The sequence below is a fragment of the Lithobates pipiens genome, unplaced genomic scaffold (assembly GCF_037356315.1).
Source record: "Lithobates pipiens isolate NorthernLeopardFrog02 unplaced genomic scaffold, aLitPip1_a1.2 Scaffold_8, whole genome shotgun sequence".
NCBI classification, from domain to species: Eukaryota; Metazoa; Chordata; class Amphibia; order Anura; family Ranidae; genus Lithobates; species Lithobates pipiens.
Genome location: NW_027507903.1, coordinates 271,151,439 through 271,178,663, shown reverse-complemented (window position 1 = coordinate 271,178,663; position 27,225 = coordinate 271,151,439). Strand labels below are relative to the sequence as shown.

The 27,225-nt window shown below is 45.8% G+C and overlaps 52 non-coding genes across 52 annotated transcripts; all 52 read left to right on the top strand.

Annotated features, from left to right (window-relative positions):
* Nucleotides 1-91: 91 nt before the first annotated feature.
* TRNAV-AAC (transfer RNA valine (anticodon AAC)) lies at nt 92-164 on the top strand. Its single transcript has one exon. It is a non-coding gene; the product is annotated as a tRNA-Val (tRNA).
* Nucleotides 165-275: 111 nt separating this feature from the next.
* On the top strand, nt 276-348 carry TRNAV-CAC (transfer RNA valine (anticodon CAC)). The gene has a single exon. It is a non-coding gene; the product is annotated as a tRNA-Val (tRNA).
* A 555-nt stretch (nt 349-903) lies between these two features.
* TRNAV-AAC (transfer RNA valine (anticodon AAC)) lies at nt 904-976 on the top strand. Its single transcript has one exon. It is a non-coding gene; the product is annotated as a tRNA-Val (tRNA).
* Nucleotides 977-1,715: 739 nt separating this feature from the next.
* TRNAV-AAC (transfer RNA valine (anticodon AAC)) lies at nt 1,716-1,788 on the top strand. Its single transcript has one exon. It is a non-coding gene; the product is annotated as a tRNA-Val (tRNA).
* Nucleotides 1,789-1,899: 111 nt separating this feature from the next.
* Nucleotides 1,900-1,972, top strand: TRNAV-CAC (transfer RNA valine (anticodon CAC)). The gene has a single exon. It is a non-coding gene; the product is annotated as a tRNA-Val (tRNA).
* Nucleotides 1,973-2,527: 555 nt separating this feature from the next.
* TRNAV-AAC (transfer RNA valine (anticodon AAC)) lies at nt 2,528-2,600 on the top strand. The gene has a single exon. It is a non-coding gene; the product is annotated as a tRNA-Val (tRNA).
* Nucleotides 2,601-2,711: 111 nt separating this feature from the next.
* On the top strand, nt 2,712-2,784 carry TRNAV-CAC (transfer RNA valine (anticodon CAC)). The gene has a single exon. It is a non-coding gene; the product is annotated as a tRNA-Val (tRNA).
* Nucleotides 2,785-3,339: 555 nt separating this feature from the next.
* Nucleotides 3,340-3,412, top strand: TRNAV-AAC (transfer RNA valine (anticodon AAC)). Its single transcript has one exon. It is a non-coding gene; the product is annotated as a tRNA-Val (tRNA).
* Nucleotides 3,413-3,523: 111 nt separating this feature from the next.
* On the top strand, nt 3,524-3,596 carry TRNAV-CAC (transfer RNA valine (anticodon CAC)). The gene has a single exon. It is a non-coding gene; the product is annotated as a tRNA-Val (tRNA).
* A 739-nt stretch (nt 3,597-4,335) lies between these two features.
* Nucleotides 4,336-4,408, top strand: TRNAV-CAC (transfer RNA valine (anticodon CAC)). Its single transcript has one exon. It is a non-coding gene; the product is annotated as a tRNA-Val (tRNA).
* A 555-nt stretch (nt 4,409-4,963) lies between these two features.
* TRNAV-AAC (transfer RNA valine (anticodon AAC)) lies at nt 4,964-5,036 on the top strand. Its single transcript has one exon. It is a non-coding gene; the product is annotated as a tRNA-Val (tRNA).
* Nucleotides 5,037-5,147: 111 nt separating this feature from the next.
* Nucleotides 5,148-5,220, top strand: TRNAV-CAC (transfer RNA valine (anticodon CAC)). Its single transcript has one exon. It is a non-coding gene; the product is annotated as a tRNA-Val (tRNA).
* A 1,367-nt stretch (nt 5,221-6,587) lies between these two features.
* TRNAV-AAC (transfer RNA valine (anticodon AAC)) lies at nt 6,588-6,660 on the top strand. The gene has a single exon. It is a non-coding gene; the product is annotated as a tRNA-Val (tRNA).
* A 739-nt stretch (nt 6,661-7,399) lies between these two features.
* TRNAV-AAC (transfer RNA valine (anticodon AAC)) lies at nt 7,400-7,472 on the top strand. The gene has a single exon. It is a non-coding gene; the product is annotated as a tRNA-Val (tRNA).
* A 111-nt stretch (nt 7,473-7,583) lies between these two features.
* On the top strand, nt 7,584-7,656 carry TRNAV-CAC (transfer RNA valine (anticodon CAC)). Its single transcript has one exon. It is a non-coding gene; the product is annotated as a tRNA-Val (tRNA).
* Nucleotides 7,657-8,211: 555 nt separating this feature from the next.
* Nucleotides 8,212-8,284, top strand: TRNAV-AAC (transfer RNA valine (anticodon AAC)). Its single transcript has one exon. It is a non-coding gene; the product is annotated as a tRNA-Val (tRNA).
* A 111-nt stretch (nt 8,285-8,395) lies between these two features.
* On the top strand, nt 8,396-8,468 carry TRNAV-CAC (transfer RNA valine (anticodon CAC)). Its single transcript has one exon. It is a non-coding gene; the product is annotated as a tRNA-Val (tRNA).
* A 555-nt stretch (nt 8,469-9,023) lies between these two features.
* TRNAV-AAC (transfer RNA valine (anticodon AAC)) lies at nt 9,024-9,096 on the top strand. The gene has a single exon. It is a non-coding gene; the product is annotated as a tRNA-Val (tRNA).
* A 111-nt stretch (nt 9,097-9,207) lies between these two features.
* Nucleotides 9,208-9,280, top strand: TRNAV-CAC (transfer RNA valine (anticodon CAC)). The gene has a single exon. It is a non-coding gene; the product is annotated as a tRNA-Val (tRNA).
* Nucleotides 9,281-10,019: 739 nt separating this feature from the next.
* TRNAV-CAC (transfer RNA valine (anticodon CAC)) lies at nt 10,020-10,092 on the top strand. Its single transcript has one exon. It is a non-coding gene; the product is annotated as a tRNA-Val (tRNA).
* Nucleotides 10,093-10,647: 555 nt separating this feature from the next.
* Nucleotides 10,648-10,720, top strand: TRNAV-AAC (transfer RNA valine (anticodon AAC)). Its single transcript has one exon. It is a non-coding gene; the product is annotated as a tRNA-Val (tRNA).
* Nucleotides 10,721-11,459: 739 nt separating this feature from the next.
* Nucleotides 11,460-11,532, top strand: TRNAV-AAC (transfer RNA valine (anticodon AAC)). The gene has a single exon. It is a non-coding gene; the product is annotated as a tRNA-Val (tRNA).
* Nucleotides 11,533-11,643: 111 nt separating this feature from the next.
* TRNAV-CAC (transfer RNA valine (anticodon CAC)) lies at nt 11,644-11,716 on the top strand. The gene has a single exon. It is a non-coding gene; the product is annotated as a tRNA-Val (tRNA).
* Nucleotides 11,717-12,271: 555 nt separating this feature from the next.
* On the top strand, nt 12,272-12,344 carry TRNAV-AAC (transfer RNA valine (anticodon AAC)). Its single transcript has one exon. It is a non-coding gene; the product is annotated as a tRNA-Val (tRNA).
* A 739-nt stretch (nt 12,345-13,083) lies between these two features.
* TRNAV-AAC (transfer RNA valine (anticodon AAC)) lies at nt 13,084-13,156 on the top strand. Its single transcript has one exon. It is a non-coding gene; the product is annotated as a tRNA-Val (tRNA).
* A 111-nt stretch (nt 13,157-13,267) lies between these two features.
* On the top strand, nt 13,268-13,340 carry TRNAV-CAC (transfer RNA valine (anticodon CAC)). Its single transcript has one exon. It is a non-coding gene; the product is annotated as a tRNA-Val (tRNA).
* A 555-nt stretch (nt 13,341-13,895) lies between these two features.
* Nucleotides 13,896-13,968, top strand: TRNAV-AAC (transfer RNA valine (anticodon AAC)). Its single transcript has one exon. It is a non-coding gene; the product is annotated as a tRNA-Val (tRNA).
* Nucleotides 13,969-14,079: 111 nt separating this feature from the next.
* TRNAV-CAC (transfer RNA valine (anticodon CAC)) lies at nt 14,080-14,152 on the top strand. Its single transcript has one exon. It is a non-coding gene; the product is annotated as a tRNA-Val (tRNA).
* A 555-nt stretch (nt 14,153-14,707) lies between these two features.
* Nucleotides 14,708-14,780, top strand: TRNAV-AAC (transfer RNA valine (anticodon AAC)). Its single transcript has one exon. It is a non-coding gene; the product is annotated as a tRNA-Val (tRNA).
* A 111-nt stretch (nt 14,781-14,891) lies between these two features.
* TRNAV-CAC (transfer RNA valine (anticodon CAC)) lies at nt 14,892-14,964 on the top strand. Its single transcript has one exon. It is a non-coding gene; the product is annotated as a tRNA-Val (tRNA).
* Nucleotides 14,965-15,519: 555 nt separating this feature from the next.
* Nucleotides 15,520-15,592, top strand: TRNAV-AAC (transfer RNA valine (anticodon AAC)). The gene has a single exon. It is a non-coding gene; the product is annotated as a tRNA-Val (tRNA).
* A 111-nt stretch (nt 15,593-15,703) lies between these two features.
* Nucleotides 15,704-15,776, top strand: TRNAV-CAC (transfer RNA valine (anticodon CAC)). The gene has a single exon. It is a non-coding gene; the product is annotated as a tRNA-Val (tRNA).
* Nucleotides 15,777-16,331: 555 nt separating this feature from the next.
* On the top strand, nt 16,332-16,404 carry TRNAV-AAC (transfer RNA valine (anticodon AAC)). Its single transcript has one exon. It is a non-coding gene; the product is annotated as a tRNA-Val (tRNA).
* Nucleotides 16,405-16,515: 111 nt separating this feature from the next.
* TRNAV-CAC (transfer RNA valine (anticodon CAC)) lies at nt 16,516-16,588 on the top strand. The gene has a single exon. It is a non-coding gene; the product is annotated as a tRNA-Val (tRNA).
* Nucleotides 16,589-17,143: 555 nt separating this feature from the next.
* Nucleotides 17,144-17,216, top strand: TRNAV-AAC (transfer RNA valine (anticodon AAC)). The gene has a single exon. It is a non-coding gene; the product is annotated as a tRNA-Val (tRNA).
* Nucleotides 17,217-17,327: 111 nt separating this feature from the next.
* TRNAV-CAC (transfer RNA valine (anticodon CAC)) lies at nt 17,328-17,400 on the top strand. Its single transcript has one exon. It is a non-coding gene; the product is annotated as a tRNA-Val (tRNA).
* Nucleotides 17,401-17,955: 555 nt separating this feature from the next.
* TRNAV-AAC (transfer RNA valine (anticodon AAC)) lies at nt 17,956-18,028 on the top strand. The gene has a single exon. It is a non-coding gene; the product is annotated as a tRNA-Val (tRNA).
* Nucleotides 18,029-18,139: 111 nt separating this feature from the next.
* Nucleotides 18,140-18,212, top strand: TRNAV-CAC (transfer RNA valine (anticodon CAC)). The gene has a single exon. It is a non-coding gene; the product is annotated as a tRNA-Val (tRNA).
* Nucleotides 18,213-18,767: 555 nt separating this feature from the next.
* On the top strand, nt 18,768-18,840 carry TRNAV-AAC (transfer RNA valine (anticodon AAC)). The gene has a single exon. It is a non-coding gene; the product is annotated as a tRNA-Val (tRNA).
* Nucleotides 18,841-19,579: 739 nt separating this feature from the next.
* On the top strand, nt 19,580-19,652 carry TRNAV-AAC (transfer RNA valine (anticodon AAC)). The gene has a single exon. It is a non-coding gene; the product is annotated as a tRNA-Val (tRNA).
* Nucleotides 19,653-19,763: 111 nt separating this feature from the next.
* Nucleotides 19,764-19,836, top strand: TRNAV-CAC (transfer RNA valine (anticodon CAC)). Its single transcript has one exon. It is a non-coding gene; the product is annotated as a tRNA-Val (tRNA).
* Nucleotides 19,837-21,192: 1,356 nt separating this feature from the next.
* Nucleotides 21,193-21,265, top strand: TRNAV-AAC (transfer RNA valine (anticodon AAC)). Its single transcript has one exon. It is a non-coding gene; the product is annotated as a tRNA-Val (tRNA).
* A 111-nt stretch (nt 21,266-21,376) lies between these two features.
* Nucleotides 21,377-21,449, top strand: TRNAV-CAC (transfer RNA valine (anticodon CAC)). The gene has a single exon. It is a non-coding gene; the product is annotated as a tRNA-Val (tRNA).
* A 555-nt stretch (nt 21,450-22,004) lies between these two features.
* Nucleotides 22,005-22,077, top strand: TRNAV-AAC (transfer RNA valine (anticodon AAC)). Its single transcript has one exon. It is a non-coding gene; the product is annotated as a tRNA-Val (tRNA).
* A 111-nt stretch (nt 22,078-22,188) lies between these two features.
* TRNAV-CAC (transfer RNA valine (anticodon CAC)) lies at nt 22,189-22,261 on the top strand. Its single transcript has one exon. It is a non-coding gene; the product is annotated as a tRNA-Val (tRNA).
* Nucleotides 22,262-22,816: 555 nt separating this feature from the next.
* On the top strand, nt 22,817-22,889 carry TRNAV-AAC (transfer RNA valine (anticodon AAC)). The gene has a single exon. It is a non-coding gene; the product is annotated as a tRNA-Val (tRNA).
* A 111-nt stretch (nt 22,890-23,000) lies between these two features.
* TRNAV-CAC (transfer RNA valine (anticodon CAC)) lies at nt 23,001-23,073 on the top strand. Its single transcript has one exon. It is a non-coding gene; the product is annotated as a tRNA-Val (tRNA).
* Nucleotides 23,074-23,628: 555 nt separating this feature from the next.
* On the top strand, nt 23,629-23,701 carry TRNAV-AAC (transfer RNA valine (anticodon AAC)). Its single transcript has one exon. It is a non-coding gene; the product is annotated as a tRNA-Val (tRNA).
* Nucleotides 23,702-24,624: 923 nt separating this feature from the next.
* TRNAV-CAC (transfer RNA valine (anticodon CAC)) lies at nt 24,625-24,697 on the top strand. Its single transcript has one exon. It is a non-coding gene; the product is annotated as a tRNA-Val (tRNA).
* Nucleotides 24,698-25,252: 555 nt separating this feature from the next.
* TRNAV-AAC (transfer RNA valine (anticodon AAC)) lies at nt 25,253-25,325 on the top strand. Its single transcript has one exon. It is a non-coding gene; the product is annotated as a tRNA-Val (tRNA).
* Nucleotides 25,326-26,248: 923 nt separating this feature from the next.
* Nucleotides 26,249-26,321, top strand: TRNAV-CAC (transfer RNA valine (anticodon CAC)). Its single transcript has one exon. It is a non-coding gene; the product is annotated as a tRNA-Val (tRNA).
* A 555-nt stretch (nt 26,322-26,876) lies between these two features.
* On the top strand, nt 26,877-26,949 carry TRNAV-AAC (transfer RNA valine (anticodon AAC)). The gene has a single exon. It is a non-coding gene; the product is annotated as a tRNA-Val (tRNA).
* Nucleotides 26,950-27,225: the final 276 nt, after the last annotated feature.

Sequence of the window (27,225 nt, the reverse complement as noted above, 5' to 3'; positions counted from 1 at the left end):
ACTCAGGTTATCAACCAACCAGAAGCAAATAATAGCTAATACGGTGACCCCAACCTCCGAGCAACCAACCCGAAAAGTGCTGTCGTGATAGGTTTCTGTAGTGTAGTGGTTATCACGTTCGCCTAACACGCGAAAGGTCCCCGGTTCGAAACCGGGCAGAAACAATTTGAGCGCACTAGTGCTTTTTGTCAATGTCACTTTCAGCAGCTCTTTTCACCGATCTTACTTTAGGGTAGACTTTCGGTCTGCAAGGCTCAAAAAAACAGCATGAATGGGTTTCTGTAGTGTAGTGGTTATCACGTTCGCCTCACACGCGAAAGGTCCCCGGTTCGAAACCGGGCAGAAACAGTGCTTACCTTTAACTTTTTCACAGTCTGGCAAACTCAAAGCTCTTGCCATGCCTTGCCCCTCTGGCAGCCGTAAGCCAAATCTGCCAATACAAAGCACAGTTTAGGTGCAACACCTTCAATGTGAGCTCTTTTTCTTCACTGTTTATGAGCTGACCATCGCTGTAAGTGTTTGGTGTTTAGGCAAACTTGTTTTCTGGACCCAAAGGCAATTGGAATGTGGACTTTGGTTCTCCTGCTTAGTCAGCTGAGCTGGAAAACCTGACGACCATTGGCGTATGTTTTCAGCTGACCTGGTGAGAAAAGTGTGTGGAAAAGCTAGAGGTGATATCCATGACTCAGTGTATCTTGCCAGTACTTGCTGTTTTGAGGATGTTATTTGTATCAAGTTAGGCATCCGAGATGGGCTTTCTTCCTTCTTTGCTTCATTACCAAAGAGTATCATTTGCAAGGACGGTAAACTGAACTCAGGTTATCAACCAACCAGAAGCAAATAATAGCTAATACGGTGACCCCAACCTCCGAGCAACCAACCCGAAAAGTGCTGTCGTGATAGGTTTCTGTAGTGTAGTGGTTATCACGTTCGCCTAACACGCGAAAGGTCCCCGGTTCGAAACCGGGCAGAAACAATTTGAGCGCACTAGTGCTTTTTGTCAATGTCACTTTCAGCAGCTCTTTTCACCGATCTTACTTTAGGGTAGACTTTCGGTCTGCAAGGCTCAAAAAAACAGCATGAATGGGTTTCTGTAGTATAGTGGTTATCACGTTCGCCTCACACGCGAAAGGTCCCCGGTTCGAAACTGGGCAGAAACAGTGCTTACCTTTAACTTTTTCACAGTCTGGCAAACTCAAAGCTCTTGCCATGCCTTGCCCCTCTGGCAGCCGTAAGCCAAATCTGCCAATACAAAGCACAGTTTAGGTGCAACACCTTCAATGTGAGCTCTTTTTCTTCACTGTTTATGAGCTGACCATCGCTGTAGGTGTTTGGTGTTTAGGCAAACTTGTTTTCTGGACCCAAAGGCAATTGGAATGTGGACTTTGGTTCTCCTGCTTAGTCAGCTGAGCTGGAAAACCTGACGACCATTGGCGTATGTTTTCAGCTGACCTGGTGAGAAAAGTGTGTGGAAAAGCTAGAGGTGATATCCATGACTCAGTGTATCTTGCCAGTACTGGCTGTTTTGAGGATGTTATTTGTATCAAGTTAGGCATCCGAGATGGGCTTTCTTCCTTCTTTGCTTCATTACCAAAGAGTATTATTTGCAAGGACGGTAAACTGAACTCAGGTTATCAACCAACCAGAAGCAAATAATAGCTAATACGGTGACCCCAACCTCCGAGCAACCAACCCGAAAAGTGCTGTCGTGATAGGTTTCTGTAGTGTAGTGGTTATCACGTTCGCCTAACACGCGAAAGGTCCCCGGTTCGAAACCGGGCAGAAACAATTTGAGCGCACTAGTGCTTTTTGTCAATGTCACTTTCAGCAGCTCTTTTCACCGATCTTACTTTAGGGTAGACTTTCGGTCTGCAAGGCTCAAAAAAACAGCATGAATGGGTTTCTGTAGTGTAGTGGTTATCACGTTCGCCTCACACGCGAAAGGTCCCCGGTTCGAAACCGGGCAGAAACAGTGCTTACCTTTAACTTTTTCACAGTCTGGCAAACTCAAAGCTCTTGCCATGCCTTGCCCCTCTGGCAGCCGTAAGCCAAATCTGCCAATACAAAGCACAGTTTAGGTGCAACACCTTCAATGTGAGCTCTTTTTCTTCACTGTTTATGAGCTGACCATCGCTGTAAGTGTTTGGTGTTTAGGCAAACTTGTTTTCTGGACCCAAAGGCAATTGGAATGTGGACTTTGGTTCTCCTGCTTAGTCAGCTGAGCTGGAAAACCTGACGACCATTGGCGTATGTTTTCAGCTGACCTGGTGAGAAAAGTGTGTGGAAAAGCTAGAGGTGATATCCATGACTCAGTGTATCTTGCCAGTACTTGCTGTTTTGAGGATGTTATTTGTATCAAGTTAGGCATCCGAGATGGGCTTTCTTCCTTCTTTGCTTCATTACCAAAGAGTATCATTTGCAAGGACGGTAAACTGAACTCAGGTTATCAACCAACCAGAAGCAAATAATAGCTAATACGGTGACCCCAACCTCCGAGCAACCAACCCGAAAAGTGCTGTCGTGATAGGTTTCTGTAGTGTAGTGGTTATCACGTTCGCCTAACACGCGAAAGGTCCCCGGTTCGAAACCGGGCAGAAACAATTTGAGCGCACTAGTGCTTTTTGTCAATGTCACTTTCAGCAGCTCTTTTCACCGATCTTACTTTAGGGTAGACTTTCGGTCTGCAAGGCTCAAAAAAACAGCATGAATGGGTTTCTGTAGTGTAGTGGTTATCACGTTCGCCTCACACGCGAAAGGTCCCCGGTTCGAAACCGGGCAGAAACAGTGCTTACCTTTAACTTTTTCACAGTCTGGCAAACTCAAAGCTCTTGCCATGCCTTGCCCCTCTGGCAGCCGTAAGCCAAATCTGCCAATACAAAGCACAGTTTAGGTGCAACACCTTCAATGTGAGCTCTTTTTCTTCACTGTTTATGAGCTGACCATCGCTGTAGGTGTTTGGTGTTTAGGCAAACTTGTTTTCTGGACCCAAAGGCAATTGGAATGTGGACTTTGGTTCTCCTGCTTAGTCAGCTGAGCTGGAAAACCTGACGACCATTGGCGTATGTTTTCAGCTGACCTGGTGAGAAAAGTGTGTGGAAAAGCTAGAGGTGATATCCATGACTCAGTGTATCTTGCCAGTACTGGCTGTTTTGAGGATGTTATTTGTATCAAGTTAGGCATCCGAGATGGGCTTTCTTCCTTCTTTGCTTCATTACCAAAGAGTATTATTTGCAAGGACGGTAAACTGAACTCAGGTTATCAACCAACCAGAAGCAAATAATAGCTAATACGGTGACCCCAACCTCCGAGCAACCAACCCGAAAAGTGCTGTCGTGATAGGTTTCTGTAGTGTAGTGGTTATCACGTTCGCCTAACACGCGAAAGGTCCCCGGTTCGAAACCGGGCAGAAACAATTTGAGCGCACTAGTGCTTTTTGTCAATGTCACTTTCAGCAGCTCTTTTCACCGATCTTACTTTAGGGTAGACTTTCGGTCTGCAAGGCTCAAAAAAACAGCATGAATGGGTTTCTGTAGTGTAGTGGTTATCACGTTCGCCTCACACGCGAAAGGTCCCCGGTTCGAAACCGGGCAGAAACAGTGCTTACCTTTAACTTTTTCACAGTCTGGCAAACTCAAAGCTCTTGCCATGCCTTGCCCCTCTGGCAGCCGTAAGCCAAATCTGCCAATACAAAGCACAGTTTAGGTGCAACACCTTCAATGTGAGCTCTTTTTCTTCACTGTTTATGAGCTGACCATCGCTGTAAGTGTTTGGTGTTTAGGCAAACTTGTTTTCTGGACCCAAAGGCAATTGGAATGTGGACTTTGGTTCTCCTGCTTAGTCAGCTGAGCTGGAAAACCTGACGACCATTGGCGTATGTTTTCAGCTGACCTGGTGAGAAAAGTGTGTGGAAAAGCTAGAGGTGATATCCATGACTCAGTGTATCTTGCCAGTACTTGCTGTTTTGAGGATGTTATTTGTATCAAGTTAGGCATCCGAGATGGGCTTTCTTCCTTCTTTGCTTCATTACCAAAGAGTATCATTTGCAAGGACGGTAAACTGAACTCAGGTTATCAACCAACCAGAAGCAAATAATAGCTAATACGGTGACCCCAACCTCCGAGCAACCAACCCGAAAAGTGCTGTCGTGATAGGTTTCTGTAGTGTAGTGGTTATCACGTTCGCCTAACAAGCGAAAGGTCCCCGGTTCGAAACCGGGCAGAAAGAATTTGAGCGCACTAGTGCTTTTTGTCAATGTCACTTTCAGCAGCTCTTTTCACCGATCTTACTTTAGGGTAGACTTTCGGTCTGCAAGGCTCAAAAAAACAGCATGAATGGGTTTCTGTAGTGTAGTGGTTATCACGTTCGCCTCACACGCGAAAGGTCCCCGGTTCGAAACCGGGCAGAAACAGTGCTTACCTTTAACTTTTTCACAGTCTGGCAAACTCAAAGCTCTTGCCATGCCTTGCCCCTCTGGCAGCCGTAAGCCAAATCTGCCAATACAAAGCACAGTTTAGGTGCAACACCTTCAATGTGAGCTCTTTTTCTTCACTGTTTATGAGCTGACCATCGCTGTAGGTGTTTGGTGTTTAGGCAAACTTGTTTTCTGGACCCAAAGGCAATTGGAATGTGGACTTTGGTTCTCCTGCTTAGTCAGCTGAGCTGGAAAACCTGACGACCATTGGCGTATGTTTTCAGCTGACCTGGTGAGAAAAGTGTGTGGAAAAGCTAGAGGTGATATCCATGACTCAGTGTATCTTGCCAGTACTGGCTGTTTTGAGGATGTTATTTGTATCAAGTTAGGCATCCGAGATGGGCTTTCTTCCTTCTTTGCTTCATTACCAAAGAGTATTATTTGCAAGGACGGTAAACTGAACTCAGGTTATCAACCAACCAGAAGCAAATAATAGCTAATACGGTGACCCCAACCTCCGAGCAACCAACCCGAAAAGTGCTGTCGTGATAGGTTTCTGTAGTGTAGTGGTTATCACGTTCGCCTAACACGCGAAAGGTCCCCGGTTCGAAACCGGGCAGAAACAATTTGAGCGCACTAGTGCTTTTTGTCAATGTCACTTTCAGCAGCTCTTTTCACCGATCTTACTTTAGGGTAGACTTTCGGTCTGCAAGGCTCAAAAAAACAGCATGAATGGGTTTCTGTAGTGTAGTGGTTATCACGTTCGCCTCACACGCGAAAGGTCCCCGGTTCGAAACCGGGCAGAAACAGTGCTTACCTTTAACTTTTTCACAGTCTGGCAAACTCAAAGCTCTTGCCATGCCTTGCCCCTCTGGCAGCCGTAAGCCAAATCTGCCAATACAAAGCACAGTTTAGGTGCAACACCTTCAATGTGAGCTCTTTTTCTTCACTGTTTATGAGCTGACCATCGCTGTAAGTGTTTGGTGTTTAGGCAAACTTGTTTTCTGGACCCAAAGGCAATTGGAATGTGGACTTTGGTTCTCCTGCTTAGTCAGCTGAGCTGGAAAACCTGACGACCATTGGCGTATGTTTTCAGCTGACCTGGTGAGAAAAGTGTGTGGAAAAGCTAGAGGTGATATCCATGACTCAGTGTATCTTGCCAGTACTTGCTGTTTTGAGGATGTTATTTGTATCAAGTTAGGCATCCGAGATGGGCTTTCTTCCTTCTTTGCTTCATTACCAAAGAGTATCATTTGCAAGGACGGTAAACTGAACTCAGGTTATCAACCAACCAGAAGCAAATAATAGCTAATACGGTGACCCCAACCTCCGAGCAACCAACCCGAAAAGTGCTGTCGTGATAGGTTTCTGTAGTGTAGTGGTTATCACGTTCGCCTAACAAGCGAAAGGTCCCCGGTTCGAAACCGGGCAGAAAGAATTTGAGCGCACTAGTGCTTTTTGTCAATGTCACTTTCAGCAGCTCTTTTCACCGATCTTACTTTAGGGTAGACTTTCGGTCTGCAAGGCTCAAAAAAACAGCATGAATGGGTTTCTGTAGTGTAGTGGTTATCATGTTCGCCTCACACGCGAAAGGTCCCCGGTTCGAAACCAGGCAGAAACAGTGCTTACCTTTAACTTTTTCACAGTCTGGCAAACTCAAAGCTCTTGCCATGCCTTGCCCCTCTGGCAGCCGTAAGCCAAATCTGCCAATACAAAGCACAGTTTAGGTGCAACACCTTCAATGTGAGCTCTTTTTCTTCACTGTTTATGAGCTGACCATCGCTGTAAGTGTTTGGTGTTTAGGCAAACTTGTTTTCTGGACCCAAAGGCAATTGGAATGTGGACTTTGGTTCTCCTGCTTAGTCAGCTGAGCTGGAAAACCTGACGACCATTGGCGTATGTTTTCAGCTGACCTGGTGAGAAAAGTGTGTGGAAAAGCTAGAGGTGATATCCATGACTCAGTGTATCTTGCCAGTACTTGCTGTTTTGAGGATGTTATTTGTATCAAGTTAGGCATCCGAGATGGGCTTTCTTCCTTCTTTGCTTCATTACCAAAGAGTATCATTTGCAAGGACGGTAAACTGAACTCAGGTTATCAACCAACCAGAAGCAAATAATAGCTAATACGGTGACCCCAACCTCCGAGCAACCAACCCGAAAAGTGCTGTCGTGATAGGTTTCTGTAGTGTAGTGGTTATCACGTTCGCCTAACACGCGAAAGGTCCCCGGTTCGAAACCGGGCAGAAACAATTTGAGCGCACTAGTGCTTTTTGTCAATGTCACTTTCAGCAGCTCTTTTCACCGATCTTACTTTAGGGTAGACTTTCGGTCTGCAAGGCTCAAAAAAACAGCATGAATGGGTTTCTGTAGTATAGTGGTTATCACGTTCGCCTCACACGCGAAAGGTCCCCGGTTCGAAACTGGGCAGAAACAGTGCTTACCTTTAACTTTTTCACAGTCTGGCAAACTCAAAGCTCTTGCCATGCCTTGCCCCTCTGGCAGCCGTAAGCCAAATCTGCCAATACAAAGCACAGTTTAGGTGCAACACCTTCAATGTGAGCTCTTTTTCTTCACTGTTTATGAGCTGACCATCGCTGTAGGTGTTTGGTGTTTAGGCAAACTTGTTTTCTGGACCCAAAGGCAATTGGAATGTGGACTTTGGTTCTCCTGCTTAGTCAGCTGAGCTGGAAAACCTGACGACCATTGGCGTATGTTTTCAGCTGACCTGGTGAGAAAAGTGTGTGGAAAAGCTAGAGGTGATATCCATGACTCAGTGTATCTTGCCAGTACTGGCTGTTTTGAGGATGTTATTTGTATCAAGTTAGGCATCCGAGATGGGCTTTCTTCCTTCTTTGCTTCATTACCAAAGAGTATTATTTGCAAGGACGGTAAACTGAACTCAGGTTATCAACCAACCAGAAGCAAATAATAGCTAATACGGTGACCCCAACCTCCGAGCAACCAACCCGAAAAGTGCTGTCGTGATAGGTTTCTGTAGTGTAGTGGTTATCACGTTCGCCTAACACGCGAAAGGTCCCCGGTTCGAAACCGGGCAGAAACAATTTGAGCGCACTAGTGCTTTTTGTCAATGTCACTTTCAGCAGCTCTTTTCACCGATCTTACTTTAGGGTAGACTTTCGGTCTGCAAGGCTCAAAAAAACAGCATGAATGGGTTTCTGTAGTGTAGTGGTTATCACGTTCGCCTCACACGCGAAAGGTCCCCGGTTCGAAACCGGGCAGAAACAGTGCTTACCTTTAACTTTTTCACAGTCTGGCAAACTCAAAGCTCTTGCCATGCCTTGCCCCTCTGGCAGCCGTAAGCCAAATCTGCCAATACAAAGCACAGTTTAGGTGCAACACCTTCAATGTGAGCTCTTTTTCTTCACTGTTTATGAGCTGACCATCGCTGTAAGTGTTTGGTGTTTAGGCAAACTTGTTTTCTGGACCCAAAGGCAATTGGAATGTGGACTTTGGTTCTCCTGCTTAGTCAGCTGAGCTGGAAAACCTGACGACCATTGGCGTATGTTTTCAGCTGACCTGGTGAGAAAAGTGTGTGGAAAAGCTAGAGGTGATATCCATGACTCAGTGTATCTTGCCAGTACTTGCTGTTTTGAGGATGTTATTTGTATCAAGTTAGGCATCCGAGATGGGCTTTCTTCCTTCTTTGCTTCATTACCAAAGAGTATCATTTGCAAGGACGGTAAACTGAACTCAGGTTATCAACCAACCAGAAGCAAATAATAGCTAATACGGTGACCCCAACCTCCGAGCAACCAACCCGAAAAGTGCTGTCGTGATAGGTTTCTGTAGTGTAGTGGTTATCACGTTCGCCTAACACGCGAAAGGTCCCCGGTTCGAAACCGGGCAGAAACAATTTGAGCGCACTAGTGCTTTTTGTCAATGTCACTTTCAGCAGCTCTTTTCACCGATCTTACTTTAGGGTAGACTTTCGGTCTGCAAGGCTCAAAAAAACAGCATGAATGGGTTTCTGTAGTGTAGTGGTTATCACGTTCGCCTCACACGCGAAAGGTCCCCGGTTCGAAACCGGGCAGAAACAGTGCTTACCTTTAACTTTTTCACAGTCTGGCAAACTCAAAGCTCTTGCCATGCCTTGCCCCTCTGGCAGCCGTAAGCCAAATCTGCCAATACAAAGCACAGTTTAGGTGCAACACCTTCAATGTGAGCTCTTTTTCTTCACTGTTTATGAGCTGACCATCGCTGTAGGTGTTTGGTGTTTAGGCAAACTTGTTTTCTGGACCCAAAGGCAATTGGAATGTGGACTTTGGTTCTCCTGCTTAGTCAGCTGAGCTGGAAAACCTGACGACCATTGGCGTATGTTTTCAGCTGACCTGGTGAGAAAAGTGTGTGGAAAAGCTAGAGGTGATATCCATGACTCAGTGTATCTTGCCAGTACTGGCTGTTTTGAGGATGTTATTTGTATCAAGTTAGGCATCCGAGATGGGCTTTCTTCCTTCTTTGCTTCATTACCAAAGAGTATTATTTGCAAGGACGGTAAACTGAACTCAGGTTATCAACCAACCAGAAGCAAATAATAGCTAATACGGTGACCCCAACCTCCGAGCAACCAACCCGAAAAGTGCTGTCGTGATAGGTTTCTGTAGTGTAGTGGTTATCACGTTCGCCTAACACGCGAAAGGTCCCCGGTTCGAAACCGGGCAGAAACAATTTGAGCGCACTAGTGCTTTTTGTCAATGTCACTTTCAGCAGCTCTTTTCACCGATCTTACTTTAGGGTAGACTTTCGGTCTGCAAGGCTCAAAAAAACAGCATGAATGGGTTTCTGTAGTGTAGTGGTTATCACGTTCGCCTCACACGCGAAAGGTCCCCGGTTCGAAACCGGGCAGAAACAGTGCTTACCTTTAACTTTTTCACAGTCTGGCAAACTCAAAGCTCTTGCCATGCCTTGCCCCTCTGGCAGCCGTAAGCCAAATCTGCCAATACAAAGCACAGTTTAGGTGCAACACCTTCAATGTGAGCTCTTTTTCTTCACTGTTTATGAGCTGACCATCGCTGTAAGTGTTTGGTGTTTAGGCAAACTTGTTTTCTGGACCCAAAGGCAATTGGAATGTGGACTTTGGTTCTCCTGCTTAGTCAGCTGAGCTGGAAAACCTGACGACCATTGGCGTATGTTTTCAGCTGACCTGGTGAGAAAAGTGTGTGGAAAAGCTAGAGGTGATATCCATGACTCAGTGTATCTTGCCAGTACTTGCTGTTTTGAGGATGTTATTTGTATCAAGTTAGGCATCCGAGATGGGCTTTCTTCCTTCTTTGCTTCATTACCAAAGAGTATCATTTGCAAGGACGGTAAACTGAACTCAGGTTATCAACCAACCAGAAGCAAATAATAGCTAATACGGTGACCCCAACCTCCGAGCAACCAACCCGAAAAGTGCTGTCGTGATAGGTTTCTGTAGTGTAGTGGTTATCACGTTCGCCTAACAAGCGAAAGGTCCCCGGTTCGAAACCGGGCAGAAAGAATTTGAGCGCACTAGTGCTTTTTGTCAATGTCACTTTCAGCAGCTCTTTTCACCGATCTTACTTTAGGGTAGACTTTCGGTCTGCAAGGCTCAAAAAAACAGCATGAATGGGTTTCTGTAGTGTAGTGGTTATCACGTTCGCCTCACACGCGAAAGGTCCCCGGTTCGAAACCGGGCAGAAACAGTGCTTACCTTTAACTTTTTCACAGTCTGGCAAACTCAAAGCTCTTGCCATGCCTTGCCCCTCTGGCAGCCGTAAGCCAAATCTGCCAATACAAAGCACAGTTTAGGTGCAACACCTTCAATGTGAGCTCTTTTTCTTCACTGTTTATGAGCTGACCATCGCTGTAAGTGTTTGGTGTTTAGGCAAACTTGTTTTCTGGACCCAAAGGCAATTGGAATGTGGACTTTGGTTCTCCTGCTTAGTCAGCTGAGCTGGAAAACCTGACGACCATTGGCGTATGTTTTCAGCTGACCAGGTGAGAAAAGTGTGTGGAAAAGCTAGAGGTGATATCCATGACTCAGTGTATCTTGCCAGTACTGGCTGTTTTGAGGATGTTATTTGTATCAAGTTAGGCATCCGAGATGGGCTTTCTTCCTTCTTTGCTTCATTACCAAAGAGTATTATTTGCAAGGACGGTAAACTGAACTCAGGTTATCAACCAACCAGAAGCAAATAATAGCTAATACGGTGACCCCAACCTCCGAGCAACCAACCCGAAAAGTGCTGTCGTGATAGGTTTCTGTAGTGTAGTGGTTATCACGTTCGCCTAACACGCGAAAGGTCCCCGGTTCGAAACCGGGCAGAAACAATTTGAGCGCACTAGTGCTTTTTGTCAATGTCACTTTCAGCAGCTCTTTTCACCGATCTTACTTTAGGGTAGACTTTCGGTCTGCAAGGCTCAAAAAAACAGCATGAATGGGTTTCTGTAGTATAGTGGTTATCACGTTCGCCTCACACGCGAAAGGTCCCCGGTTCGAAACTGGGCAGAAACAGTGCTTACCTTTAACTTTTTCACAGTCTGGCAAACTCAAAGCTCTTGCCATGCCTTGCCCCTCTGGCAGCCGTAAGCCAAATCTGCCAATACAAAGCACAGTTTAGGTGCAACACCTTCAATGTGAGCTCTTTTTCTTCACTGTTTATGAGCTGACCATCGCTGTAGGTGTTTGGTGTTTAGGCAAACTTGTTTTCTGGACCCAAAGGCAATTGGAATGTGGACTTTGGTTCTCCTGCTTAGTCAGCTGAGCTGGAAAACCTGACGACCATTGGCGTATGTTTTCAGCTGACCTGGTGAGAAAAGTGTGTGGAAAAGCTAGAGGTGATATCCATGACTCAGTGTATCTTGCCAGTACTGGCTGTTTTGAGGATGTTATTTGTATCAAGTTAGGCATCCGAGATGGGCTTTCTTCCTTCTTTGCTTCATTACCAAAGAGTATTATTTGCAAGGACGGTAAACTGAACTCAGGTTATCAACCAACCAGAAGCAAATAATAGCTAATACGGTGACCCCAACCTCCGAGCAACCAACCCGAAAAGTGCTGTCGTGATAGGTTTCTGTAGTGTAGTGGTTATCACGTTCGCCTAACACGCGAAAGGTCCCCGGTTCGAAACCGGGCAGAAACAATTTGAGCGCACTAGTGCTTTTTGTCAATGTCACTTTCAGCAGCTCTTTTCACCGATCTTACTTTAGGGTAGACTTTCGGTCTGCAAGGCTCAAAAAAACAGCATGAATGGGTTTCTGTAGTGTAGTGGTTATCACGTTCGCCTCACACGCGAAAGGTCCCCGGTTCGAAACCGGGCAGAAACAGTGCTTACCTTTAACTTTTTCACAGTCTGGCAAACTCAAAGCTCTTGCCATGCCTTGCCCCTCTGGCAGCCGTAAGCCAAATCTGCCAATACAAAGCACAGTTTAGGTGCAACACCTTCAATGTGAGCTCTTTTTCTTCACTGTTTATGAGCTGACCATCGCTGTAAGTGTTTGGTGTTTAGGCAAACTTGTTTTCTGGACCCAAAGGCAATTGGAATGTGGACTTTGGTTCTCCTGCTTAGTCAGCTGAGCTGGAAAACCTGACGACCATTGGCGTATGTTTTCAGCTGACCTGGTGAGAAAAGTGTGTGGAAAAGCTAGAGGTGATATCCATGACTCAGTGTATCTTGCCAGTACTTGCTGTTTTGAGGATGTTATTTGTATCAAGTTAGGCATCCGAGATGGGCTTTCTTCCTTCTTTGCTTCATTACCAAAGAGTATCATTTGCAAGGACGGTAAACTGAACTCAGGTTATCAACCAACCAGAAGCAAATAATAGCTAATACGGTGACCCCAACCTCCGAGCAACCAACCCGAAAAGTGCTGTCGTGATAGGTTTCTGTAGTGTAGTGGTTATCACGTTCGCCTAACACGCGAAAGGTCCCCGGTTCGAAACCGGGCAGAAACAATTTGAGCGCACTAGTGCTTTTTGTCAATGTCACTTTCAGCAGCTCTTTTCACCGATCTTACTTTAGGGTAGACTTTCGGTCTGCAAGGCTCAAAAAAACAGCATAAATGGGTTTCTGTAGTATAGTGGTTATCACGTTCGCCTCACACGCGAAAGGTCCCCGGTTCGAAACTGGGCAGAAACAGTGCTTACCTTTAACTTTTTCACAGTCTGGCAAACTCAAAGCTCTTGCCATGCCTTGCCCCTCTGGCAGCCGTAAGCCAAATCTGCCAATACAAAGCACAGTTTAGGTGCAACACCTTCAATGTGAGCTCTTTTTCTTCACTGTTTATGAGCTGACCATCGCTGTAGGTGTTTGGTGTTTAGGCAAACTTGTTTTCTGGACCCAAAGGCAATTGGAATGTGGACTTTGGTTCTCCTGCTTAGTCAGCTGAGCTGGAAAACCTGACGACCATTGGCGTATGTTTTCAGCTGACCTGGTGAGAAAAGTGTGTGGAAAAGCTAGAGGTGATATCCATGACTCAGTGTATCTTGCCAGTACTGGCTGTTTTGAGGATGTTATTTGTATCAAGTTAGGCATCCGAGATGGGCTTTCTTCCTTCTTTGCTTCATTACCAAAGAGTATTATTTGCAAGGACGGTAAACTGAACTCAGGTCATCAACCAACCAGAAGCAAATAATAGCTAATACGGTGACCCCAACCTCCGAGCAACCAACCCGAAAAGTGCTGTCGTGATAGGTTTCTGTAGTGTAGTGGTTATCACGTTCGCCTAACACGCGAAAGGTCCCCGGTTCGAAACCGGGCAGAAACAATTTGAGCGCACTAGTGCTTTTTGTCAATGTCACTTTCAGCAGCTCTTTTCACCGATCTTACTTTAGGGTAGACTTTCGGTCTGCAAGGCTCAAAAAAACAGCATGAATGGGTTTCTGTAGTGTAGTGGTTATCACGTTCGCCTCACACGCGAAAGGTCCCCGGTTCGAAACCGGGCAGAAACAGTGCTTACCTTTAACTTTTTCACAGTCTGGCAAACTCAAAGCTCTTGCCATGCCTTGCCCCTCTGGCAGCCGTAAGCCAAATCTGCCAATACAAAGCACAGTTTAGGTGCAACACCTTCAATGTGAGCTCTTTTTCTTCACTGTTTATGAGCTGACCATCGCTGTAAGTGTTTGGTGTTTAGGCAAACTTGTTTTCTGGACCCAAAGGCAATTGGAATGTGGACTTTGGTTCTCCTGCTTAGTCAGCTGAGCTGGAAAACCTGACGACCATTGGCGTATGTTTTCAGCTGACCTGGTGAGAAAAGTGTGTGGAAAAGCTAGAGGTGATATCCATGACTCAGTGTATCTTGCCAGTACTTGCTGTTTTGAGGATGTTATTTGTATCAAGTTAGGCATCCGAGATGGGCTTTCTTCCTTCTTTGCTTCATTACCAAAGAGTATCATTTGCAAGGACGGTAAACTGAACTCAGGTTATCAACCAACCAGAAGCAAATAATAGCTAATACGGTGACCCCAACCTCCGAGCAACCAACCCGAAAAGTGCTGTCGTGATAGGTTTCTGTAGTGTAGTGGTTATCACGTTCGCCTAACACGCGAAAGGTCCCCGGTTCGAAACCGGGCAGAAACAATTTGAGCGCACTAGTGCTTTTTGTCAATGTCACTTTCAGCAGCTCTTTTCACCGATCTTACTTTAGGGTAGACTTTCGGTCTGCAAGGCTCAAAAAAACAGCATGAATGGGTTTCTGTAGTGTAGTGGTTATCACGTTCGCCTCACACGCGAAAGGTCCCCGGTTCGAAACCGGGCAGAAACAGTGCTTACCTTTAACTTTTTCACAGTCTGGCAAACTCAAAGCTCTTGCCATGCCTTGCCCCTCTGGCAGCCGTAAGCCAAATCTGCCAATACAAAGCACAGTTTAGGTGCAACACCTTCAATGTGAGCTCTTTTTCTTCACTGTTTATGAGCTGACCATCGCTGTAGGTGTTTGGTGTTTAGGCAAACTTGTTTTCTGGACCCAAAGGCAATTGGAATGTGGACTTTGGTTCTCCTGCTTAGTCAGCTGAGCTGGAAAACCTGACGACCATTGGCGTATGTTTTCAGCTGACCTGGTGAGAAAAGTGTGTGGAAAAGCTAGAGGTGATATCCATGACTCAGTGTATCTTGCCAGTACTGGCTGTTTTGAGGATGTTATTTGTATCAAGTTAGGCATCCGAGATGGGCTTTCTTCCTTCTTTGCTTCATTACCAAAGAGTATTATTTGCAAGGACGGTAAACTGAACTCAGGTTATCAACCAACCAGAAGCAAATAATAGCTAATACGGTGACCCCAACCTCCGAGCAACCAACCCGAAAAGTGCTGTCGTGATAGGTTTCTGTAGTGTAGTGGTTATCACGTTCGCCTAACACGCGAAAGGTCCCCGGTTCGAAACCGGGCAGAAACAATTTGAGCGCACTAGTGCTTTTTGTCAATGTCACTTTCAGCAGCTCTTTTCACCGATCTTACTTTAGGGTAGACTTTCGGTCTGCAAGGCTCAAAAAAACAGCATGAATGGGTTTCTGTAGTGTAGTGGTTATCACGTTCGCCTCACACGCGAAAGGTCCCCGGTTCGAAACCGGGCAGAAACAGTGCTTACCTTTAACTTTTTCACAGTCTGGCAAACTCAAAGCTCTTGCCATGCCTTGCCCCTCTGGCAGCCGTAAGCCAAATCTGCCAATACAAAGCACAGTTTAGGTGCAACACCTTCAATGTGAGCTCTTTTTCTTCACTGTTTATGAGCTGACCATCGCTGTAAGTGTTTGGTGTTTAGGCAAACTTGTTTTCTGGACCCAAAGGCAATTGGAATGTGGACTTTGGTTCTCCTGCTTAGTCAGCTGAGCTGGAAAACCTGACGACCATTGGCGTATGTTTTCAGCTGACCTGGTGAGAAAAGTGTGTGGAAAAGCTAGAGGTGATATCCATGACTCAGTGTATCTTGCCAGTACTTGCTGTTTTGAGGATGTTATTTGTATCAAGTTAGGCATCCGAGATGGGCTTTCTTCCTTCTTTGCTTCATTACCAAAGAGTATCATTTGCAAGGACGGTAAACTGAACTCAGGTTATCAACCAACCAGAAGCAAATAATAGCTAATACGGTGACCCCAACCTCCGAGCAACCAACCCGAAAAGTGCTGTCGTGATAGGTTTCTGTAGTGTAGTGGTTATCACGTTCGCCTAACACGCGAAAGGTCCCCGGTTCGAAACCGGGCAGAAACAATTTGAGCGCACTAGTGCTTTTTGTCAATGTCACTTTCAGCAGCTCTTTTCACCGATCTTACTTTAGGGTAGACTTTCGGTCTGCAAGGCTCAAAAAAACAGCATGAATGGGTTTCTGTAGTGTAGTGGTTATCACGTTCGCCTCACACGCGAAAGGTCCCCGGTTCGAAACCGGGCAGAAACAGTGCTTACCTTTAACTTTTTCACAGTCTGGCAAACTCAAAGCTCTTGCCATGCCTTGCCCCTCTGGCAGCCGTAAGCCAAATCTGCCAATACAAAGCACAGTTTAGGTGCAACACCTTCAATGTGAGCTCTTTTTCTTCACTGTTTATGAGCTGACCATCGCTGTAGGTGTTTGGTGTTTAGGCAAACTTGTTTTCTGGACCCAAAGGCAATTGGAATGTGGACTTTGGTTCTCCTGCTTAGTCAGCTGAGCTGGAAAACCTGACGACCATTGGCGTATGTTTTCAGCTGACCTGGTGAGAAAAGTGTGTGGAAAAGCTAGAGGTGATATCCATGACTCAGTGTATCTTGCCAGTACTGGCTGTTTTGAGGATGTTATTTGTATCAAGTTAGGCATCCGAGATGGGCTTTCTTCCTTCTTTGCTTCATTACCAAAGAGTATTATTTGCAAGGACGGTAAACTGAACTCAGGTTATCAACCAACCAGAAGCAAATAATAGCTAATACGGTGACCCCAACCTCCGAGCAACCAACCCGAAAAGTGCTGTCGTGATAGGTTTCTGTAGTGTAGTGGTTATCACGTTCGCCTAACACGCGAAAGGTCCCCGGTTCGAAACCGGGCAGAAACAATTTGAGCGCACTAGTGCTTTTTGTCAATGTCACTTTCAGCAGCTCTTTTCACCGATCTTACTTTAGGGTAGACTTTCGGTCTGCAAGGCTCAAAAAAACAGCATGAATGGGTTTCTGTAGTGTAGTGGTTATCACGTTCGCCTCACACGCGAAAGGTCCCCGGTTCGAAACCGGGCAGAAACAGTGCTTACCTTTAACTTTTTCACAGTCTGGCAAACTCAAAGCTCTTGCCATGCCTTGCCCCTCTGGCAGCCGTAAGCCAAATCTGCCAATACAAAGCACAGTTTAGGTGCAACACCTTCAATGTGAGCTCTTTTTCTTCACTGTTTATGAGCTGACCATCGCTGTAAGTGTTTGGTGTTTAGGCAAACTTGTTTTCTGGACCCAAAGGCAATTGGAATGTGGACTTTGGTTCTCCTGCTTAGTCAGCTGAGCTGGAAAACCTGACGACCATTGGCGTATGTTTTCAGCTGACCTGGTGAGAAAAGTGTGTGGAAAAGCTAGAGGTGATATCCATGACTCAGTGTATCTTGCCAGTACTTGCTGTTTTGAGGATGTTATTTGTATCAAGTTAGGCATCCGAGATGGGCTTTCTTCCTTCTTTGCTTCATTACCAAAGAGTATCATTTGCAAGGACGGTAAACTGAACTCAGGTTATCAACCAACCAGAAGCAAATAATAGCTAATACGGTGACCCCAACCTCCGAGCAACCAACCCGAAAAGTGCTGTCGTGATAGGTTTCTGTAGTGTAGTGGTTATCACGTTCGCCTAACACGCGAAAGGTCCCCGGTTCGAAACCGGGCAGAAACAATTTGAGCGCACTAGTGCTTTTTGTCAATGTCACTTTCAGCAGCTCTTTTCACCGATCTTACTTTAGGGTAGACTTTCGGTCTGCAAGGCTCAAAAAAACAGCATGAATGGGTTTCTGTAGTGTAGTGGTTATCACGTTCGCCTCACACGCGAAAGGTCCCCGGTTCGAAACCGGGCAGAAACAGTGCTTACCTTTAACTTTTTCACAGTCTGGCAAACTCAAAGCTCTTGCCATGCCTTGCCCCTCTGGCAGCCGTAAGCCAAATCTGCCAATACAAAGCACAGTTTAGGTGCAACACCTTCAATGTGAGCTCTTTTTCTTCACTGTTTATGAGCTGACCATCGCTGTAGGTGTTTGGTGTTTAGGCAAACTTGTTTTCTGGACCCAAAGGCAATTGGAATGTGGACTTTGGTTCTCCTGCTTAGTCAGCTGAGCTGGAAAACCTGACGACCATTGGCGTATGTTTTCAGCTGACCTGGTGAGAAAAGTGTGTGGAAAAGCTAGAGGTGATATCCATGACTCAGTGTATCTTGCCAGTACTGGCTGTTTTGAGGATGTTATTTGTATCAAGTTAGGCATCCGAGATGGGCTTTCTTCCTTCTTTGCTTCATTACCAAAGAGTATTATTTGCAAGGACGGTAAACTGAACTCAGGTTATCAACCAACCAGAAGCAAATAATAGCTAATACGGTGACCCCAACCTCCGAGCAACCAACCCGAAAAGTGCTGTCGTGATAGGTTTCTGTAGTGTAGTGGTTATCACGTTCGCCTAACACGCGAAAGGTCCCCGGTTCGAAACCGGGCAGAAACAATTTGAGCGCACTAGTGCTTTTTGTCAATGTCACTTTCAGCAGCTCTTTTCACCGATCTTACTTTAGGGTAGACTTTCGGTCTGCAAGGCTCAAAAAAACAGCATGAATGGGTTTCTGTAGTGTAGTGGTTATCACGTTCGCCTCACACGCGAAAGGTCCCCGGTTCGAAACCGGGCAGAAACAGTGCTTACCTTTAACTTTTTCACAGTCTGGCAAACTCAAAGCTCTTGCCATGCCTTGCCCCTCTGGCAGCCGTAAGCCAAATCTGCCAATACAAAGCACAGTTTAGGTGCAACACCTTCAATGTGAGCTCTTTTTCTTCACTGTTTATGAGCTGACCATCGCTGTAAGTGTTTGGTGTTTAGGCAAACTTGTTTTCTGGACCCAAAGGCAATTGGAATGTGGACTTTGGTTCTCCTGCTTAGTCAGCTGAGCTGGAAAACCTGACGACCATTGGCGTATGTTTTCAGCTGACCTGGTGAGAAAAGTGTGTGGAAAAGCTAGAGGTGATATCCATGACTCAGTGTATCTTGCCAGTACTTGCTGTTTTGAGGATGTTATTTGTATCAAGTTAGGCATCCGAGATGGGCTTTCTTCCTTCTTTGCTTCATTACCAAAGAGTATCATTTGCAAGGACGGTAAACTGAACTCAGGTTATCAACCAACCAGAAGCAAATAATAGCTAATACGGTGACCCCAACCTCCGAGCAACCAACCCGAAAAGTGCTGTCGTGATAGGTTTCTGTAGTGTAGTGGTTATCACGTTCGCCTAACACGCGAAAGGTCCCCGGTTCGAAACCGGGCAGAAACAATTTGAGCGCACTAGTGCTTTTTGTCAATGTCACTTTCAGCAGCTCTTTTCACCGATCTTACTTTAGGGTAGACTTTCGGTCTGCAAGGCTCAAAAAAACAGCATGAATGGGTTTCTGTAGTATAGTGGTTATCACGTTCGCCTCACACGCGAAAGGTCCCCGGTTCGAAACTGGGCAGAAACAGTGCTTACCTTTAACTTTTTCACAGTCTGGCAAACTCAAAGCTCTTGCCATGCCTTGCCCCTCTGGCAGCCGTAAGCCAAATCTGCCAATACAAAGCACAGTTTAGGTGCAACACCTTCAATGTGAGCTCTTTTTCTTCACTGTTTATGAGCTGACCATCGCTGTAGGTGTTTGGTGTTTAGGCAAACTTGTTTTCTGGACCCAAAGGCAATTGGAATGTGGACTTTGGTTCTCCTGCTTAGTCAGCTGAGCTGGAAAACCTGACGACCATTGGCGTATGTTTTCAGCTGACCTGGTGAGAAAAGTGTGTGGAAAAGCTAGAGGTGATATCCATGACTCAGTGTATCTTGCCAGTACTGGCTGTTTTGAGGATGTTATTTGTATCAAGTTAGGCATCCGAGATGGGCTTTCTTCCTTCTTTGCTTCATTACCAAAGAGTATTATTTGCAAGGACGGTAAACTGAACTCAGGTTATCAACCAACCAGAAGCAAATAATAGCTAATACGGTGACCCCAACCTCCGAGCAACCAACCCGAAAAGTGCTGTCGTGATAGGTTTCTGTAGTGTAGTGGTTATCACGTTCGCCTAACACGCGAAAGGTCCCCGGTTCGAAACCGGGCAGAAACAATTTGAGCGCACTAGTGCTTTTTGTCAATGTCACTTTCAGCAGCTCTTTTCACCGATCTTACTTTAGGGTAGACTTTCGGTCTGCAAGGCTCAAAAAAACAGCATGAATGGGTTTCTGTAGTGTAGTGGTTATCACGTTCGCCTCACACGCGAAAGGTCCCCGGTTCGAAACCGGGCAGAAACAGTGCTTACCTTTAACTTTTTCACAGTCTGGCAAACTCAAAGCTCTTGCCATGCCTTGCCCCTCTGGCAGCCGTAAGCCAAATCTGCCAATACAAAGCACAGTTTAGGTGCAACACCTTCAATGTGAGCTCTTTTTCTTCACTGTTTATGAGCTGACCATCACTGTAAGTGTTTGGTGTTTAGGCAAACTTGTTTTCTGGACCCAAAGGCAATTGGAATGTGGACTTTGGTTCTCCTGCTTAGTCAGCTGAGCTGGAAAACCTGACGACCATTGGCGTATGTTTTCAGCTGACCTGGTGAGAAAAGTGTGTGGAAAAGCTAGAGGTGATATCCATGACTCAGTGTATCTTGCCAGTACTTGCTGTTTTGAGGATGTTATTTGTATCAAGTTAGGCATCCGAGATGGGCTTTCTTCCTTCTTTGCTTCATTACCAAAGAGTATCATTTGCAAGGACGGTAAACTGAACTCAGGTTATCAACCAACCAGAAGCAAATAATAGCTAATACGGTGACCCCAACCTCCGAGCAACCAACCCGAAAAGTGCTGTCGTGATAGGTTTCTGTAGTGTAGTGGTTATCACGTTCGCTTAACACGCGAAAGGTCCCCGGTTCGAAACCGGGCAGAAACAATTTGAGCGCACTAGTGCTTTTTGTCAATGTCACTTTCAGCAGCTCTTTTCACCGATCTTATTTTAGGGTAGACTTTCGGTCTGCAAGGCTCAAAAAAACAGCATGAATGGGTTTCTGTAGTGTAGTGGTTATCACGTTCGCCTCACACGCGAAAGGTCCCCGGGCAGAAACAGTGCTTACCTTTAACTTTTTCACAGTCTGGCAAACTCAAAGCTCTTGCCATGCCTTGCCCCTCTGGCAGCCGTAAGCCAAATCTGCCAATACAAAGCACAGTTTAGGTGCAACACCTTCAATGTGAGCTCTTTTTCTTCACTGTTTATGAGCTGACCATCGCTGTAAGTGTTTGGTGTTTAGGCAAACTTGTTTTCTGGACCCAAAGGCAATTGGAATGTGGACTTTGGTTCTCCTGCTTAGTCAGCTGAGCTGGAAAACCTGACGACCATTGGCGTATGTTTTCAGCTGACCTGGTGAGAAAAGTGTGTGGAAAAGCTAGAGGTGATATCCATGACTCAGTGTATCTTGCCAGTACTTGCTGTTTTGAGGATGTTATTTGTATCAAGTTAGGCATCCGAGATGGGCTTTCTTCCTTCTTTGCTTCATTACCAAAGAGTATCATTTGCAAGGACGGTAAACTGAACTCAGGTTATCAACCAACCAGAAGCAAATAATAGCTAATACGGTGACCCCAACCTCCGAGCAACCAACCCGAAAAGTGCTGTCGTGATAGGTTTCTGTAGTGTAGTGGTTATCACGTTCGCCTAACAAGCGAAAGGTCCCCGGTTCGAAACCGGGCAGAAACAATTTGAGCGCACTAGTGCTTTTTGTCAATGTCACTTTCAGCAGCTCTTTTCACCGATCATACTTTAGGGTAGACTTTCGGTCTGCAAGGCTCAAAAAAACAGCATGAATGGGTTTCTGTAGTGTAGTGGTTATCACGTTCGCCTCACACGCGAAAGGTCCCCGGTTCGAAACCGGGCAGAAACAGTGCTTACCTTTAACTTTTTCACAGTCTGGCAAACTCAAAGCTCTTGCCATGCCTTGCCCCTCTGGCAGCCGTAAGCCAAATCTGCCAATACAAAGCACAGTTTAGGTGCAACACCTTCAATGTGAGCTCTTTTTCTTCACTGTTTATGAGCTGACCATCGCTGTAAGTGTTTGGTGTTTAGGCAAACTTGTTTTCTGGACCCAAAGGCAATTGGAATGTGGACTTTGGTTCTCCTGCTTAGTCAGCTGAGCTGGAAAACCTGACGACCATTGGCGTATGTTTTCAGCTGACCTGGTGAGAAAAGTGTGTGGAAAAGCTAGAGGTGATATCCATGACTCAGTGTATCTTGCCAGTACTGGCTGTTTTGAGGATGTTATTTGTATCAAGTTAGGCATCCGAGATGGGCTTTCTTCCTTCTTTGCTTCATTACCAAAGAGTATCATTTGCAAGGACGGTAAACTGAACTCAGGTTATCAACCAACCAGAAGCAAATAATAGCTAATACGGTGACCCCAACCTCCGAGCAACCAACCCGAAAAGTGCTGTCATGATAGGTTTCTGTAGTGTAGTGGTTATCACGTTCGCCTAACACGCGAAAGGTCCCCGGTTCGAAACCGGGCAGAAACAATTTGAGTGTGCTAGTGCTTTTTGTCAATGTCGCTTTCAGCAGCTCTTTTCACCGATCTTACTTTAGGGTAGACTTTCGGTCTGCAAGGCTCAAAAAAACAGCATGAATGGGTTTCTGTAGTGTAGTGGTTATCACGTTCGCCTCACACGCGAAAGGTCCCCGGTTCGAAACCGGGCAGAAACAGTGCTTACCTTTAACTTTTTCACAGTCTGGCAAACTCAAAGCTCTTGCCATGCCTTGCCCCTCTGGCAGCCGTAAGCCAAATCTGCCAATACAAAGCACAGTTTAGGTGCAACACCTTCAATGTGAGCTCTTTTTCTTCACTGTTTATGAGCTGACCATCGCTGTAAGTGTTTGGTGTTTAGGCAAACTTGTTTTCTGGACCCAAAGGCAATTGGAATGTGGACTTTGGTTCTCCTGCTTAGTCAGCTGAGCTGGAAAACCTGACGACCATTGGCGTATGTTTTCAGCTGACCTGGTGAGAAAAGTGTGTGGAAAAGCTAGAGGTGATATCCATGACTCAGTGTATCTTGCCAGTACTGGCTGTTTTGAGGATGTTATTTGTATCAAGTTAGGCATCCGAGATGGGCTTTCTTCCTTCTTTGCTTCATTACCAAAGAGTATCATTTGCAAGGACGGTAAACTGAACTCAGGTTATCAACCAACCAGAAGCAAATAATAGCTAATACAGTGACCCCAACCTCCGAGCAACCAACCCGAAAAGTGCTGTCATGATAGGTTTCTGTAGTGTAGTGGTTATCACGTTCGCCTAACACGCGAAAGGTCCCCGGTTCGAAACCGGGCAGAAACAATTTGAGCGCGCTAGTGCTTTTTGTCAATGTCGCTTTCAGCAGCTCTTTTCACCGATCTTACTTTAGGGTAGACTTTCGGTCTGCAAGGCTCAAAAAAACAGCATGAATGGGTTTCTGTAGTGTAGTGGTTATCACGTTCGCCTCACACGCGAAAGGTCCCCGGTTCGAAACCGGGCAGAAACAGTGCTTACCTTTAACTTTTTCACAGTCTGGCAAACTCAAAGCTCTTGCCATGCCTTGCCCCTCTGGCAGCCGTAAGCCAAATCTGCCAATACAAAGCACAGTTTAGGTGCAACACCTTCAATGTGAGCTCTTTTTCTTCACTGTTTATGAGCTGACCATCGCTGTAAGTGTTTGGTGTTTAGGCAAACTTGTTTTCTGGACCCAAAGGCAATTGGAATGTGGACTTTGGTTCTCCTGCTTAGTCAGCTGAGCTGGAAAACCTGACGACCATTGGCGTATGTTTTCAGCTGACCAGGTGAGAAAAGTGTGTGGAAAAGCTAGAGGTGATATCCATGACTCAGTGTATCTTGCCAGTACTGGCTGTTTTGAGGATGTTATTTGTATCAAGTTAGGCATCCGAGATGGGCTTTCTTCCTTCTTTGCTTCATTACCAAAGAGTATCATTTGCAAGGACGGTAAACTGAACTCAGGTTATCAACCAACCAGAAGCAAATAATAGCTAATACGGTGACCCCAACCTCCGAGCAACCAACCCGAAAAGTGCTGTCATGATAGGTTTCTGTAGTGTAGTGGTTATCACGTTCGCCTAACACGCGAAAGGTCCCCGGTTCGAAACCGGGCAGAAACAATTTGAGCGCGCTAGTGCTTTTTGTCAATGTCGCTTTCAGCAGCTCTTTTCACCGATCTTACTTTAGGGTAGACTTTCGGTCTGCAAGGCTCAAAAAAACAGCATGAATGGTTTTCTGTAGTGTAGTGGTTATCACGTTCGCCTCACACGCGAAAGGTCCCCGGTTCGAAACCGGGCAGAAACAGTGCTTACCTTTAACTTTTTCACAGTCTGGCAAACTCAAAGCTCTTGCCATGCCTTGCCCCTCTGGCAGCCGTAATCCAAATCTGCCAATACAAAGCACAGTTTATGTGCAACACCTTCAATGTGAGCTCTTTTTCTTCACTGTTTATGAGCTGACCATCGCTGTAAGTGTTTGGTGTTTAGGCAAACTTGTTTTCTGGACCCAAAGGCAATTGGAATGTGGACTTTGGTTCTCCTGCTTAGTCAGCTGAGCTGGAAAACCTGACGACCATTGGCGTATGTTTTCAGCTGACCTGGTGAGAAAAGTGTGTGGAAAAGCTAGAGGTGATATCCATGACTCAGTGTATCTTGCCAGTACTGGCTGTTTTGAGGATGTTATTTGTATCAAGTTAGGCATCCGAGATGGGCTTTCTTCCTTCTTTGCTTCATTACCAAAGAGTATCATTTGCAAGGACGGTAAACTGAACTCAGGTTATCAACCAACCAGAAGCAAATAATAGCTAATACGGTGACCCCAACCTCCGAGCAACCAGCCCGAAAAGTGCTGTCGTGATAGGTTTCTGTAGTGTAGTGGATATCACGTTCGCCTAACACGCGAAAGGTCCCCGGTTCGAAACCGGGCAGAAACAATTTGAGCGCGCTAGTGCTTTTTGTCAATGTCGCTTTCAGCAGCTCTTTTCACCGATCTTACTTTAGGGTAGACTTTCGGTCTGCAAGGCTCAAAAAAACAGCATGAATGGGTTTCTGTAGTGTAGTGGTTATCACGTTCGCCTCACACGCGAAAGGTCCCCGGTTCGAAACCGGGCAGAAACAGTGCTTACCTTTAACTTTTTCACAGTCTGGCAAACTCAAAGCTCTTGCCATGCCTTGCCCCTCTGGCAGCCGTAAGCCAAATCTGCCAATACAAAGCACAGTTTAGGTGCAACACCTTCAATGTGAGCTCTTTTTCTTCACTGTTTATGAGCTGACCATCGCTGTAAGTGTTTGGTGTTTAGGCAAACTTGTTTTCTGGACCCAAAGGCAATTGGAATGTGGACTTTGGTTCTCCTGCTTAGTCAGCTGAGCTGGAAAACCTGACGACCATTGGCGTATGTTTTCAGCTGACCTGGTGAGAAAAGTGTGTGGAAAAGCTAGAGGTGATATCCATGACTCAGTGTATCTTGCCAGTACTGGCTGTTTTGAGGATGTTATTTGTATCAAGTTAGGCATCCGAGATGGGCTTTCTTCCTTCTTTGCTTCATTACCAAAGAGTATTATTTGCAAGGACGGTAAACTGAACTCAGGTTATCAACCAACCAGAAGCAAATAATAGCTAATACGGTGACCCCAACCTCCGAGCAACCAACCCGAAAAGTGCTGTCGTGATAGGTTTCTGTAGTGTAGTGGTTATCACGTTCGCCTAACACGCGAAAGGTCCCCGGTTCGAAACCGGGCAGAAACAATTTGAGCGCACTAGTGCTTTTTGTCAATGTCACTTTCAGCAGCTCTTTTCACCGATCTTACTTTAGGGTAGACTTTTGGTCTGCAAGGCTCAAAAAAACGGCATGAATGGGTTTCTGTAGTGTAGTGGTTATCACGTTCACCTCACACGCGAAAGGTCCCCGGTTCGAAACCGGGCAGAAACAGTGCTTACCTTTAACTTTTTCACAGTCTGGCAAACTCAAAGCTCTTGCCATGCCTTGCCCCTCTGGCAGCCGTAATCCAAATCTGCCAATACAAAGCACAGTTTAGGTGCAACACCTTCAATGTGAGCTCTTTTTCTTCACTGTTTATGAGCTGACCATCGCTGTAAGTGTTTGGTGTTTAGGCAAACTTGTTTTCTGGACCCAAAGGCAATTGGAATGTGGACTTTGGTTCTCCTGCTTAGTCAGCTGAGCTGGAAAACCTGACGACCATTGGCGTATGTTTTCAGCTGACCTGGTGAGAAAAGTGTGTGGAAAAGCTAGAGGTGATATCCATGACTCAGTGTATCTTGCCAGTACTGGCTGTTTTGAGGATGTTATTTGTATCAAGTTAGGCATCCGAGATGGGCTTTCTTCCTTCTTTGCTTCATTACCAAAGAGTATCATTTGCAAGGACGGTAAACTGAACTCAGGTTATCAACCAACCAGAAGCAAATAATAGCTAATACGGTGACCCCAACCTCCGAGCAACCAGCCCGAAAAGTGCTGTCGTGATAGGTTTCTGTAGTGTAGTGGATATCACGTTCGCCTAACACGCGAAAGGTCCCCGGTTCGAAACCGGGCAGAAACAATTTGAGCGCGCTAGTGCTTTTTGTCAATGTCGCTTTCAGCAGCTCTTTTCACCGATCTTACTTTAGGGTAGACTTTCGGTCTGCAAGGCTCAAAAAAACAGCATGAATGGGTTTCTGTAGTGTAGTGGTTATCACGTTCGCCTCACACGCGAAAGGTCCCCGGTTCGAAACCGGGCAGAAACAGTGCTTACCTTTAACTTTTTCACAGTCTGGCAAACTCAAAGCTCTTGCCATGCCTTGCCCCTCTGGCAGCCGTAAGCCAAATCTGCCAATACAAAGCACAGTTTAGGTGCAACACCTTCAATGTGAGCTCTTTTTCTTCACTGTTTATGAGCTGACCATCGCTGTAAGTGTTTGGTGTTTAGGCAAACTTGTTTTCTGGACCCAAAGGCAATTGGAATGTGGACTTTGGTTCTCCTGCTTAGTCAGCTGAGCTGGAAAACCTGACGACCATTGGCGTATGTTTTCAGCTGACCTGGTGAGAAAAGTGTGTGGAAAAGCTAGAGGTGATATCCATGACTCAGTGTATCTTGCCAGTACTGGCTGTTTTGAGGATGTTATTTGTATCAAGTTAGGCATCCGAGATGGGCTTTCTTCCTTCTTTGCTTCATTACCAAAGAGTATCATTTGCAAGGACGGTAAACTGAACTCAGGTTATCAACCAACCAGAAGCAAATAATAGCTAATACGGTGACCCCAACCTCCGAGCAACCAACCCGAAAAGTGCTGTCGTGATAGGTTTCTGTAGTGTAGTGGTTATCACGTTCGCCTAACACGCGAAAGGTCCCCGGTTCGAAACCGGGCAGAAACAATTTGAGCGCGCTAGTGCTTTTTGTCAATGTCGCTTTCAGCAGCTCTTTTCACCGATCTTACTTTAGGGTAGACTTTCGGTCTGCATGGCTCAAAAAAACAGCATGAATGGGTTTCTGTAGTGTAGTGGTTATCACGTTCGCCTCACACGCGAAAGGTCCCCGTTTCGAAACCGTGCAGAAACAGTGCTTACCTTTAACTTTTTCACAGTCTGGCAAACTCAAAGCTCTTGCCATGCCTTGCCCCTCTGGCAGCCGTAAGCCAAATCTGCCAATAC